Source organism: Anser brachyrhynchus (genome assembly GCF_964034855.1).
Source record: "Anser brachyrhynchus genome assembly, chromosome: 12".
Taxonomy (NCBI): Eukaryota; Metazoa; Chordata; class Aves; order Anseriformes; family Anatidae; genus Anser; species Anser brachyrhynchus.
The window spans coordinates 6285496-6298150 of NC_137707.1; the positions used below are offsets into that span (position 1 = coordinate 6285496).

Sequence of the window (12655 nt, forward strand, 5' to 3'; positions counted from 1 at the left end):
TGGTGGTTGGAGAGGGGTGCCCACTGCTGATGCTGCAGAGCCCAGGTCCTCCCTCTCACGGGTCGTGGCACTGACACATGCTTTACCTACAGCCAAAGCAGTTGTAGGAACAGCCCTACAGTTTGTAGTCATGAAGAAAAACAGTGCAGTGTGGGTTTCATCTGTGGTGTAAAGTAGTTCTTAAAAAAAAAAAAAAAAAAGTGGTCTTCATAAAAGAGACTTTCTTGGCTATGATCATTAAAGTAAATGGAAGCAAAGAGATTAATAATGAAGTAACCCAAGCAAATCAGACAACGTAGCCTGTCTCACAGCCATTTCAAGCTGAAGTTCATTTTGGCTCATGCATTGAGTCTGAGTGAGTTTTTCTGATTGATGGCTGATAGCTCATGTCCAGGGTTTTGTGTTTTTTTTCTTCTTTTCACACTCAAAGGTTTTTTTTGTTTTGTTTTTTTTCCTTCTTTGTCTTTTTACACTCAAAGTATTTTATAAGGCATGGTTTTGGAAATACCCATTGTCAGAGCCCAAAAATATACAGGTAGTTTCTAAAATGATTTTTGTAGACAGATGCTATTTCCATTTCATTTCACTTGAGAAGTTATCTGTTCAGTTATTTTGCTGGCTGTGACAAACAACAGTAAAATACCATATTAAAAAAAAAAAGAGTTGGTGACAATTTGACAATTTTATACCTAGATAGACAGACAGACAGATGAAAATAAAGGCATCCACTTTCTCTTATACACACAATTCAGCGTGAGACATCAAAGTCCCAGTCCATGCTGAGCACCGTGGCAGCAACCTAGAAAAGCATCTTCCCATGTGCATCAAGCCCATAAATAATCCCAGTCAGGCTGTAAAAACACTCACATGCACATGGTCAAGCCCATGCTGAAATGCTTTGCTGCATAGGGTCAGTGAGAGTGAATAAATTAAATCAATGCTGTGAGGTCTGTGTGGCCATGCGGGGATAGTGACTACTCAGAGCAAGCCTTTGCAAGCAGCAGCGGTGTCCAGCCTGGCGCCCACCGCTGCATCCCCAGGGACAGGGACCCCACCTGGGTCAGAGGGAACCCACCCGAGGGCATGTCCCTCCTGGTCTGGAGGGGGCTGCAGGGCTGCTCTCCGGCTCAGAAAGGCACTTCTGGAGGTGACTTGGATGAATTCCTGCTGAAAGGCTCCTGTTAATGAGACCGGGGTTGCGTCGCATTATTAATGGTGCGGCAGGGTTTCTACAGCCTTGTGTAGGAGGCTTTTTATTTATTATTTAATTCTAAATAAACAAAATAAATAAATCATATCACTTACATGCTATGCTGGTAGGTGCAATGGAAAAAGCAAAGATGGATGGATAACGTCACATTTTAGCCTAATAGCTGTACAGTTTCATGTTATATTTACGCTGTTTGATGTTTAGCTGCATCAGTAACAGAATATTAAAAGCATTTTTTTTTAAATCAATAATTAAACCTGGATTTCATTATTATTCAGAGCATATAAATTCACAGGCCAGTGTATTAAACATGTTACAAGTATCATACTGTATGTAATTGTACTTGCACTAATTGCACATTCTGGCACATTATGGGGTAATGATGCTTGAAGTTACCAAACAGGTCAAAGATCAAAGGCCACGCAGTCAAAGATTTTAAAATAAAGCTCCTGATTTGTGATTTTATGATAATGTGCTAAATTTGACCTCTTCCCCTCATGTAAATAGCTATATATAATTATATAATTATATAATAATTAGCCTGCAATCCCACAGCTTTCCAGAGTTACTCCACGGGTGCCTGGGCCCTGATGAAGACTGCAATACCTGCCCTCTCCTCCTGCCCTGCGTCCCTAACATGCCATCAGGTGTATGTGTGAAAATACCCTGGGCTTCCCAAGCCTGTTTTACTGCAGATTTCACCAAAGCCAGAGTTTTATCTCTGGTTACTGGGAGTTAATTGGGAGTCTGCAGATAACAGAAACTCGGAAGGATATTATTCACTCATCTTCAAAGAGGCGGAAGCCAAGAGGGTCTGGTGCGGCACCCAGGGTGCCTTGCAGAAGATTGAAATGGGAAGGCTGCTTTTTCATCGCCTTCCCCATTCAGAAAAGAGAGAGAGAGAGAGCAAGAAGGAGCAAGGCAGCCTGACCAGGAGCCAAAAGGAGATGATTATGTGGTTATCCAGAGAGATTCTTTCTATTACTTGAAAAATCAGAGAGCAGATTTAGAGAGACAGGTTGATGTGTTCAGGAAGATCAATGAATATGAGAGGCTCATTGATGGCATATGCTCGGTTTTAGGCATAAGTGGCAGCTTCAGAGGTAGTGACAGCAGAACGGCAGGAGAAAGCCCAGCTGTGCCGATGGATGGAGGAGGGCCTGGGGTCCACGCGGGCAAACAGAGCAGCCTCTCAGCAAGGAGAGATGGACCCGCTGCTATAAGCAGCAAAGTGGGATGAGATTTCAGCCGTAGAAGCCAAGGGGCGAAATATCAAGAAGGCCACAGGGAACAAGCATACCTGAGAGAAGCTCTGGTGGAGCTCGAGACGTGCTGCTGGGTGGGGGATGCTGAGGACGGGGCTCAGCAGTGCCCTCAGAGACACCTGCCTCTGTGCAGGGCAAACAGAAAACCTCCCCCAGCAGAATGCTGCTGGCTTCCTGGATGGGTGAGAGGCTTTTCCAGTGTAAATGTTTGCTCACGTGGCTCTTTTACTAAATTCCCTTGCAGACCCTCGTCCTGAAGAGGTTTAAGGTGCCCTCGTGTTCTCTGCAACTCTTGTTTATCCGATCTGTGATGGCTTTAGCACACTCACCCAGCCCACTGCCAACCAGCAAAAGCACTCAGTCCTGCGCCTTTGCAGAAAAGACTGTCCTGTCCATCTGTTACGCAGTGATAGAGCAAGCTGCTGGAGATAGAAGGGCTAGAAAGATTTTTGTTGGCAAGGAGGAAGAGGCTTGGAGAGAAAGTTAGTGAGGGACAATAAAGATAGCCAGGAACGCTGGAGCATCAACCTCCAGACGCATCCAGGGTCATCAGGGAAAGTATATCAAATATGTTAACATGTATCGGGAGCCAAGAGCTCATTTTAAGGAGGACTGGAAGATATTCTTGTTACTTCAGCGAGCACTGTAGAGCAACTGATGCAGTTTCTAGCATTATGGAGGTTTTTGTTGGCTTCAACTTTTTGCAGATGCATTCAGATTTCCAAAATTCAGAAAGCAAAAGTCATTGACTGTTTGCTTACTGCGGCCAACAAAAGCTGAAACCTTAATTTTCCTAACGGCTAGTGGTTTATAAGACTTTGTGTTTCTATTTTATATCTATCTTGATAAGCTATGAAAATGTCCAACGATATACATGAAGCATAGACTTTAAGGCAGTGGCTTGCAAATACATTTCGTGATGGCCATAAGTGTGATTCCAGAAAGTTAACTGTGGGTGCAGATTAAACAACAAATGGGTTGCTTTAGGAGTTATTTAGGAAATCCATTTTTTTATTGCATTGTACTCTCAAATCCACATACATGTACTGAAGCTTCAAAGCAAACTGGAGCAGATTCAGTGCTAAGTATATGATATGATCTATGCTCAGCTTGAGTTCTGAATAACACATTTTTTTCCGTGTTACAATTGTATTAATAATATTCAAGTCCTTCTTGGACTTGGAAAACTGCAAAAAGAAGTATGTTTTAGATCTGTTCACTGTGAGAAATATATATTGTCACCATGAAAAGTATATGTGATAGAAGAATGTGAATTTCTATGCTAAATCTAATGTCTAAAATAACTAATCAGCCAAGTGGGAACCCGATAAAAATGGATGAGAGTGAGAAAAAAAATAGGAGCCAAAGCACGAAGAACTGAATTTCTACATTTTGTTTCTTTCCTCATCTGAAGAAAGAAATGCTGGAGTGGCTTCAGACGGCATGCATAATGATGGGGGGCAGAGCAGAAAGCACTAAAAGCACTGGCTGTAAGCAGCCAGAGCAGCTGCCAGGGTAGGAAAGGGTCAAGCCCAGAATTATGTACCAAGTGATTCAGCAGTTCTCTGATTCCAGGGGATTCAAAATGCTGACACGGGGGGAGGGAGGGGGGGACCCAAAAGCATTTTAAAGTGTGTGTGTTTATATGACTGTGTGCGAGGCATGTATATAGGTACACATTAGTACATGTATATACATGCATATGTGTATATTTAAAGGGAGAGAGGAAGGGACATCGTGTGTCTGTGAACCTGTATCTATACAAAAGATGCCATTAGCCTCGCGTTCAGGAGTAATGGCATTCACGTGAACAATTGCTCTGCAACTGGGGAAAGTATTTGAGTATCGTAAATTGCCAAAGGGTTCAAAAACCAGGGGACTAATATAAAAATTAGGAAATTAAGACTAATCAGGTTATTCAGGTGGAACTATTGTATTTCATTCAAAGTGCAGTAAACATATGGATTAATCAGCCAATAAGACCACTGAGGCAAAAACTGTGGCTGGCGCTCTGGAAAAAAAAATATTTATGTTTATTTTTTTGTAATTTCTACCTGTTCACGGAACTGAAACAAATATTTAGATGAGTGACCGGCCAATTTGCCAATAACAGTTGTCTGACATGTAGTTCGGCTGATCATCCTGGATGAGGTTTTCAATCTGTTTTAATTTATTTTAGAGGAAAATTGAGGTGTTTATACTGTGTGTGTGTGTGTTAAAGTCTGCCAGATTCAAGTGGTCCATGTGCAATTTACAGAGTGAAATAATAAGCATGTGTAAAGAAATTTTTAATTCACTTTAAATCCTAAGCCTTGCTCAGCTCTTCCCGGTGCGTGCCACCCTTCAACAGTGCCCGGGTTTTGGGGTAAGCACGTTCAGTACCTTCAATGGACTCTGCAGTGCTTAAGGCAATGAAACGAACTCTGTTGGGGTAACAAATGGGAAAAATTCTCCAAACACTCCATGTGCTCTGCTACATATGGTCAGGCACATGGACACAGCAGTAGTGGCAGAAAGACGGAGGTCCCTCAGCCTCGGCTGGATTTACGTAAAGAAATTTCACTTCTGTTACAGCTTCCCTGGGAATACACGGGCGAGGGCAGTTGTTCGGCTGAGGATGCTGTCTCAGCCTTATATAAATACCTGCAGAATTGCTCAAATAGTTCATTAGTAGCTGATGAGTTTGTGTGCTAGCACTAATTGCGAGGCTGCCGACTCGCACCGCATCCAGGCTGGTGGAGCTGCTGCCCTATTGCCCCGTGTGTGTGTTTGACCCAAGCTGCACAGGATCCCACCCCCATTTAGTAAAGAGACCTATCTGGGGACAAATTGCCTTCCCCATCTCAGAGAAGCCCTCCTGAATGTGAGGTGTTAATTGTGGCAGGAGTTAAGGATTAAGCAGTCATGGCTTCAGGTTACTACTGGGAACCGAAATCAGGATTACAAAGGAAACTGGGCCATGCCCTCACAATGCTATTACCCCAGTTCCTGAGTCTAAAAACCTTAGAAACTCATCCTCGGTGACCAATAAAAACTAGTCTAAATTGTGCTTACTGAGGCCTGAGGAAAAGAGTCATAATTGTGCAGCCATAGCTTGGACATCTTTCAAAGCAGAAGATAACATCAAGGACAAGAGGGTGAAATCCGGCCTTGATTTATACCCTCTGCAACCTTGATCAGCGCCAAAACTACAGTGCTGGCTGTTTGTCAGGCCACAGCCTGAGCTCCTGCCCAGGAGAGACCGACCCCACGGCGAGGCCAGACGCCGGTGCCTCCCGCTGTAAGGAAAGTCAATGCGCTGCAGACGCGAGTGCATTGCAGAAACATTTCCCCTTAGGCACAGCACCACGTAAATTCCCTGCAGAAATGCATCCTCAAAGCTGGGGTAGCAGTTCACCTCGATGGGTGCAGCCCCGGTGTGCATTCACCGGGCTGTGTTTTGCTCCCAGGGGGATGCAATCCAGCTCTGTCGCCTCCATGGCACCTGCCGAAGGGCTCAGCTTTAGGGCCGTGCCCCTCACGTCTGGGGGGATGCTCGCACAGGCCAGGTATTTGTGATGGTTCGTACCACGCCACAAAACCCCGTTTCTGACCCCAGAATACAAAGCCATAGAGATGAACGGGAAGAAAAAGAAATCATGTGGTTGAAATTTATGACATGGTAGCACATACTTAATAACCAATTAAACTCAAGATTTATTGGGAGCTAAATTACATTTGTATTATAAATAGAACTAGAATATACTGTTATAGAACAAAAGCAAAACATCTTAGCATTTAATATTGTAAAAGACAAAGTAATCTAATGGACCCTAAATGTTAATGGGTGTAAAGATTTACACTTTAATTGCATTTTTAAGTCATCTTATTTTACAGTGCTCTTTTTTCTATGTACATAGAAATCAACGATGTGCTGCAACATTATACTTAGTAGTGGCAAGACTGACTTTAGGAAACCTGTTATTATAGGCAAGATCAGTTTCTTACTTATAAATCCTTGCAAACATTTTAATTGAAAAGAGCAGTGGACTTTCACTGACCTTGGCTGTATGCATGTGAGACCTTCATAGCAAATCAAGCTGGTGAAAAGTGTGGGATGGGGACGCCAAGAAGGGAGGGAGTGGTAACAAGATGATTTCTATTTGTAAAGCCAGCAAACAAACAATATTAGATTTGGGGATTTGCTTAATGGCAGGGGAAAAAAAAAAAGAAAAAAAAAACTAGCAAATGATGAAACATGAAATTACAACTAATCATATTATCAGATAATAATATCATACTTATTAAAGTATTATCATCCATAATCCAACTTTGGGATGATGTCTGAGGCTGGTATTTTAGGATATGCTTTCGTAGTGATAGAAATGTTACAAACTTCCCAGAAACTGATTACTGTGCTCATAAAATGTCTCTTCCAGTCTGTGTTACTGCTTCAGGATTCATAAGCTGGGTTACAGTTATAGATGAATCTAACTCATATTACATTTGAAAAAATAAATGTGCACTAAAAGTAATTAAAGCATGTTGGTTCATGAATAATACACCATTTTACTACTATTTGCAGAGTATAATGAGACAAGCTACTAAATTGACAATGAATGCTCTATTATGTGATTGCCAACTGTTTTATAAGATATTGAACAGATTCATTTATTCTATCATCATGTGCATTATCAAGCTATTGCTTTTTAATAAATTAATTTCTCCCGTGTCTCCAGAGCCCGGCTTTGAAATCTGGCTGAAGGCATAAATGAAATTAATTTTGTGGTCGGAGTGCAACTGCCAGCGCTCGGTGGCTTGCAAATAACGCCCCGCAGCTGGCGGCGCTGCGGAAGGGAGGTTGGGGGCAGCGCGGGCACAAGCAAGCTGGGGCACCCTCTGCTTAATTGCAGCAGCAAAGGATGCCTTCTAATAGGGAGCCGGCAGAAATATTCGCCCCTGCAGTATACGGCTCCCTGACAGCTCTTGGTTATCACAGCTCTGCTGCCGCGTCGTCCCCCCACCCTCCTTCCCCTGCCCTTCACCCCCTTCCACCAAAGCGCCGTAAATTGACCCTTTAATTGTTTTAGCAGCCTAAACCGTGTGACACCGTTCACCGCTTGCAAAGCAGCGCTTAATCCCTGGTTGGGTGATAGTGTCATTAGGAAAGTGATGTGGTTGTGGGGACCCATCCCGGCGGTGCAGGATTACCTCGCAGCCCTCAGCTGGGGCTGGAACAACACATGCTGTCCGTGCAGCCCCGTGCTGCAGAGCTATTCCACTTGCTGGTAAACAGCTTCTAATTGCGGCTGTTGACAGGACTCACCGTGCTATAACTAACCTTGCTGCAACGTTATTATTTCTGAAGGGAGCCTTGCTCCATATTTTTCACAATAAGTCTGACAGGTGTCATATTAAAAAAGGCGCTTAATTCTAATGCGACTATTCCCACCCGCCCTTCCCTTCTCATTTTTGTGCCTCTGTAATGCATGAATTTCTCCTGCTCATAAAGATTAAAGGAGCAGCTTTGCTGGAAGGAAAATACTCCCGGTGTGTTTGTAGTCCGGGTACACAGGAGATGGGCTCAGCACCGGCTCCCTTGCTCCTCTCTCCTCCAGCCACGCCAGCTCGGCGCTGGGAGGGGAGGAGAGGCAGAGCAATAAAGGCTTCCCTGGGAGGCGAGAGGTAATTCAGGAGCCATTGAAGCGAAGTTTCAGGCTTCTTTTGAACTGTGACCCGCGGCCACCGGCCGGGCGCTGCGTGGGCTGCGCGGGCTGTGATGCACGGCTGACGGCCGCCCACCAGAGACCCGGCCCAGGCCAGCAGTTCGCTCAGAAGTTTACAGTGGATTTAAGTCAAAATGCTCAAACGCTGGTGTTCAATCACTGCTAACTGTGTGCTCGGCAGACAGCTCCCAGCAGACTCCGTACTTGTAAAATCCAATACGCCACATAAAGCAAGGGTTTATGGAGGTGCAGGGGTTCAGGAGATATTTTTCTCCTGTCCCACTGCCCGGTTTCTTGTACTGAAACCTTTGCACAGGGGTCGGGTGGCTTCACCTGCATCCCGCACACAAACTGGGCAGAAAAGCACGGAGGGCTGCATACAGCAAGGCAGTACCTATTTCCATTGCTTTTCCCCTTCCTTCAGGCTGCCTGGAAAAGGCAGAGCACAGTTTTGGGCCAGGTCTCACCTGCTGATGTGACTCTCAGAGCCAGGACCAGCGAGGCTCTGGGCATCCCACGGCCCGCACACGCGACACAGCCACAAACAAGCTCTCGTTTGCCTCCCTTCCCCGGCACGGTCTCGTCCATGAGCCCCGCGTGCATTCCCCAGTCCCCACCAGGAACACCAGGGAGCTGCTCAAAGTGCTGCTGCTGGAGGATAACGCCAGCTCCAGGAGAAGGGTGGCTGCACGGCCGGTGGGGACCATGCACCTCCGGTGCACAAAGCCCCTAATTTAGATCGTGCTCACATATCCGCAGGCACTGCACCAGCCCGGCGTAAAGTTTCCATACAAACAAGGCACACAGTGCAAGCCTCCTTCCCAAAGCATCGGCTAATGTTTAGTTTTTATAACAGTTCTTTCAACGGTGATGATTGCCAGCCAAAGCAGTCTCATTAGGTATTTGGTGATTTGCTCTGTACACCCTTAAGGTAGATGATTTTCTGGAATTCAAAAAAAAATATATAATATTATTTCTTCCTTTTTTTTTTTTTATATAAGCAACTGCCCAGCAAATTGATAAGAGCCCTTTTTAATTAGATAGTGAAGTTGTATGTGTAATGTTCCATATAAAAGGTCTATAAAACACAGCAGAATTAATAAAATGACTGTTTCTCATTTAATTCAGGTCCTCCAAAGGGATCCGTATGTCTTGCTTTGGTCTGTTTGCAGTACTTCTCTCCACCACCCAGCCATGAATTGATTAAAATCACATTCCTCACTTAAAACTGGAGCCCAGTTGGTAAGAGATACTGGAGAGCAATTAAGGTCTGTGTGCAGACACATGAACCACCCCCCCGCACCCCCCCCCAACCCAACCCATAAAAAACATACCGAAAGGAATCATTGTGCATCGCTTGGATTATATGCAAACACAGCTCATGTTGACAGCTACCTCTGGATGACTCCATCAGTACACACTTTATCTCCAGCTGTCCAAGTAATTTTCCCAGGATTTCGCCCCTCTTTTTCACTCCTCTCCACACAGATGGATTAGAGCAACAAACGGTTTACATGCTGCACATCATTAGCTATCCTCCCTCACTACCCAGCAGATAACAACTGGGCTCTATCATCAGGACATCCATAACACCTTGACACTTTTACAACTATGCTGTTCTCTGCCAGAGCAATCTTCTCTTTTAAAGCATGGAGCTAATTCACCAAACACCCGTTGGAAAGTACTCTGCAAACGCAACAGGGGTGGGGGGAGAGGAGGAAACGCACAGCCCAGAGCAGGCATCTAGTAAATAACAGAGTTAGTGCTGTAAAAAAATCAGCAGAGATGCAGCACATCCTTTCTCTCCGAGATACGTCTCTGTTTTCCTGTTGCCTCTGTCCCACGGCGAAGGACATGAGTGAGCAGCCACGCAGCTGGCTGCTATATTTCAAGCCCTTCCATCGCCACATCATACAGGCAGCCTTAGTGCCTGGCTTCGGCACGGCTCCCTGCCACTGCTGGGGCTGTGCACCCAGCTGATGCTCGGCTGCTTCCAGCAGGACTAGGGCTGGCCTTTGCCAGCCTCTCTGCAATGGGACGGGTTGAAGGACGCAGTTGGTAGCGTGTTTGCTGGGTGTTCTGCTCTGTATGTCTGCTGCAGCCTGGTGCTAAAGATTTGCAGGATGGGAAAAGCCATGTGAATAGGATTGGTCTTGTGTTTGGGTCTGTTCTTTATTTGGGGTGAAAGAGAAGCTCGGTATACCCATTGCTGGGAGAGTTTCTGGCCAGGTGGGCTGTTCATGGAGTGGGCTCCATCTGATTGTCTTTGTGGCCTTTACCCCCTGGCAAAATTCTGCTGAAATCCAGCCACAGACTCAGAAGTCTGAGGGCATCAACCCAGCTGCTTAGGAAACAAGGTGAAAAAGACCTTTGTGATCCCTCGGGAAGAAAACTTCCACCAAACTATAAGGCACTGGCATTACCAACTGCTTGTCTGGTTTTCCTAAACTGCCTCCAGGCTCAGGGCATCTGGACTCTAAAGGGTTTGTAAATTAAGCGATGTATACCCTGCATAGGTTGGGATCCTGCTCCGGGGACTGTGTACACTCTGCCATGGGCTTACATCTAGAATAAAATACAAACCCGAATCAGCCGCTCTGGATAGAAAGAAATATGTCAGATTTTAGCAGCATTTTCCAAGCCTCTCAGAAGCCCCCCTGCCGCCCTTAACCATACATTTTAATGTATAGTACACGCTTGTTTAAAAAAGAAATACATAAGGAGAGTAATTACCGTAGCTTAAATTCAGCCTGATAAGAAGGGCTTGCACAGTTTGAGCAGCTGTTCCACTGTCATTCAGATTATGAAAATATAATCCTAGAGAACCTTGTCAAGATAAATACAGAGCATGAAATGTATAGGCATTTTTTCCCAAGCCACATATAATGATCAATTCCAAAGCCACAAGTGATACCAAAGGACAAAATAAGATCTGTCTAGACTTTCTCACTTACAAGATATTGATCATTCCAATGGTAAACTGGTTAGTATAAGCGTGTTTGGCTTGAAAGGTCATGAGCTTAACACCTGACAAGGAGTTATTCAACCTTGATATAAGTCAAATTATTGCAGTGTTGCTGGAAAGACTTTCTCTAATAAAAATACCTACCTGATCTGAGAATATCTGAGATTTGTCTTTCAGATGTCAAAAGAAAATGAAAAAAAAAAGGAAAGAAAAAAAAAAGTGAACACTTGGCATGGTTGTTTGCAGGTCCCTTTCTAACCAGTTTTGTATGTAAAAGTCCCATCAGTCATTCACTTTCTGGGCAGACCATGGACAAGATGGTCCATCAGTGACACAGCCCCTATCCACTCTCCACCTTTTTTGTGGGGATAACTAGCAAGGGCTTATTAGGACTATTAGGAGCTTGATGCAAGTTTGCTGGATCTTTTCCAAAAACTATAACACATGATCTATTTTGCTTTATTCAGTTCTTTTTGTTTTGCTGATATGATACTAGTTAAGGTTAATGGGGTTTGCTTTAATATTAGACACAGCATCACTTAACTACCTTTAATGAACACTGGAGTCAATGCGTTGTGGAGTAATTCACGCAGACATTGCCTCAGGTAAATCAACCGGAAAAATGTAAGCTAGTCAAATAAATAAATCTGACTGGCTGTAAATGTGCCAAATTTTACACCAAAATATATTTGAAAGCCAATGACTTAGGCACATCTAGGATATTAAAATGGAGGTTTTGGAGTCTGTTTCTTTTCAATCACTATTCCTTTTTAATGTCCTGCACATCCCTCTTGTGCTGAAACCAAGCTGAGGGTGTGTGAAAAATTATTTTCACAAGTGTTTCTAATAGAAGCAAATGCTCTGCAGCTTTGTGCCATTTTTTATTTGGACTGAAAATGAAAAAAGAAAAAAAAAGGAGAACAAGTTTTTTTCCTGCTGGCTATTTCAATGTGGGAGATGAGAGACAGGACAGAGAAGGGGAGAGAAAAAAAAAAAAAGAGAAAGAAAAAGAAAAAGAAAAAGGAAGGGAATAAGAGAAAGAAAGAAAGAGTGCATGAGAGTTTTTTGTTGTTGATGTTTTTAATCTGAATTGGAGAAAATGGTGACTGTTCAGTTCTAGATGGAGTAATACACTAGAGTCAGTAAATATTTATTAACCAGAACAAGGAAGCAATGGAACGTGATCAACTCAATAATGTCACAGGGCAGCTTACTTTCATACTAATGCAAAACTATGCCAACATTAAAAATGCTTTTACCTCATAACACTGAAAGAGGGAACCACATATGGGGGAAAAATACCTCTCAGCTCCTCTTTGAAGGAAGGTGGGCAATCTCTTTAAGTACTGACTTCTCACAAATGCAGGCAGCATTTCAGCAATAAGGAATGAGAGGATGTTCATTATCAGTTATTAATGTTTGCCTAAATGAAGCATAAGGCCGGGGCCTTAAAGGTGGGGGGAGGCATGGTGCAGGGCTCCCAGCATTGTTTAATGACTGCCTATTCTTG

General features: G+C 44.0%; 1 protein-coding gene across 2 annotated transcripts in view; it reads left to right on the plus strand.

The window, feature by feature from the left end:
• MAF (MAF bZIP transcription factor) overlaps window positions 1-12655 on the plus strand; it is a 211305-nt gene that overhangs the window by 164585 nt on the left and 34065 nt on the right. The gene's annotated exons all lie outside the window — the stretch shown is intronic.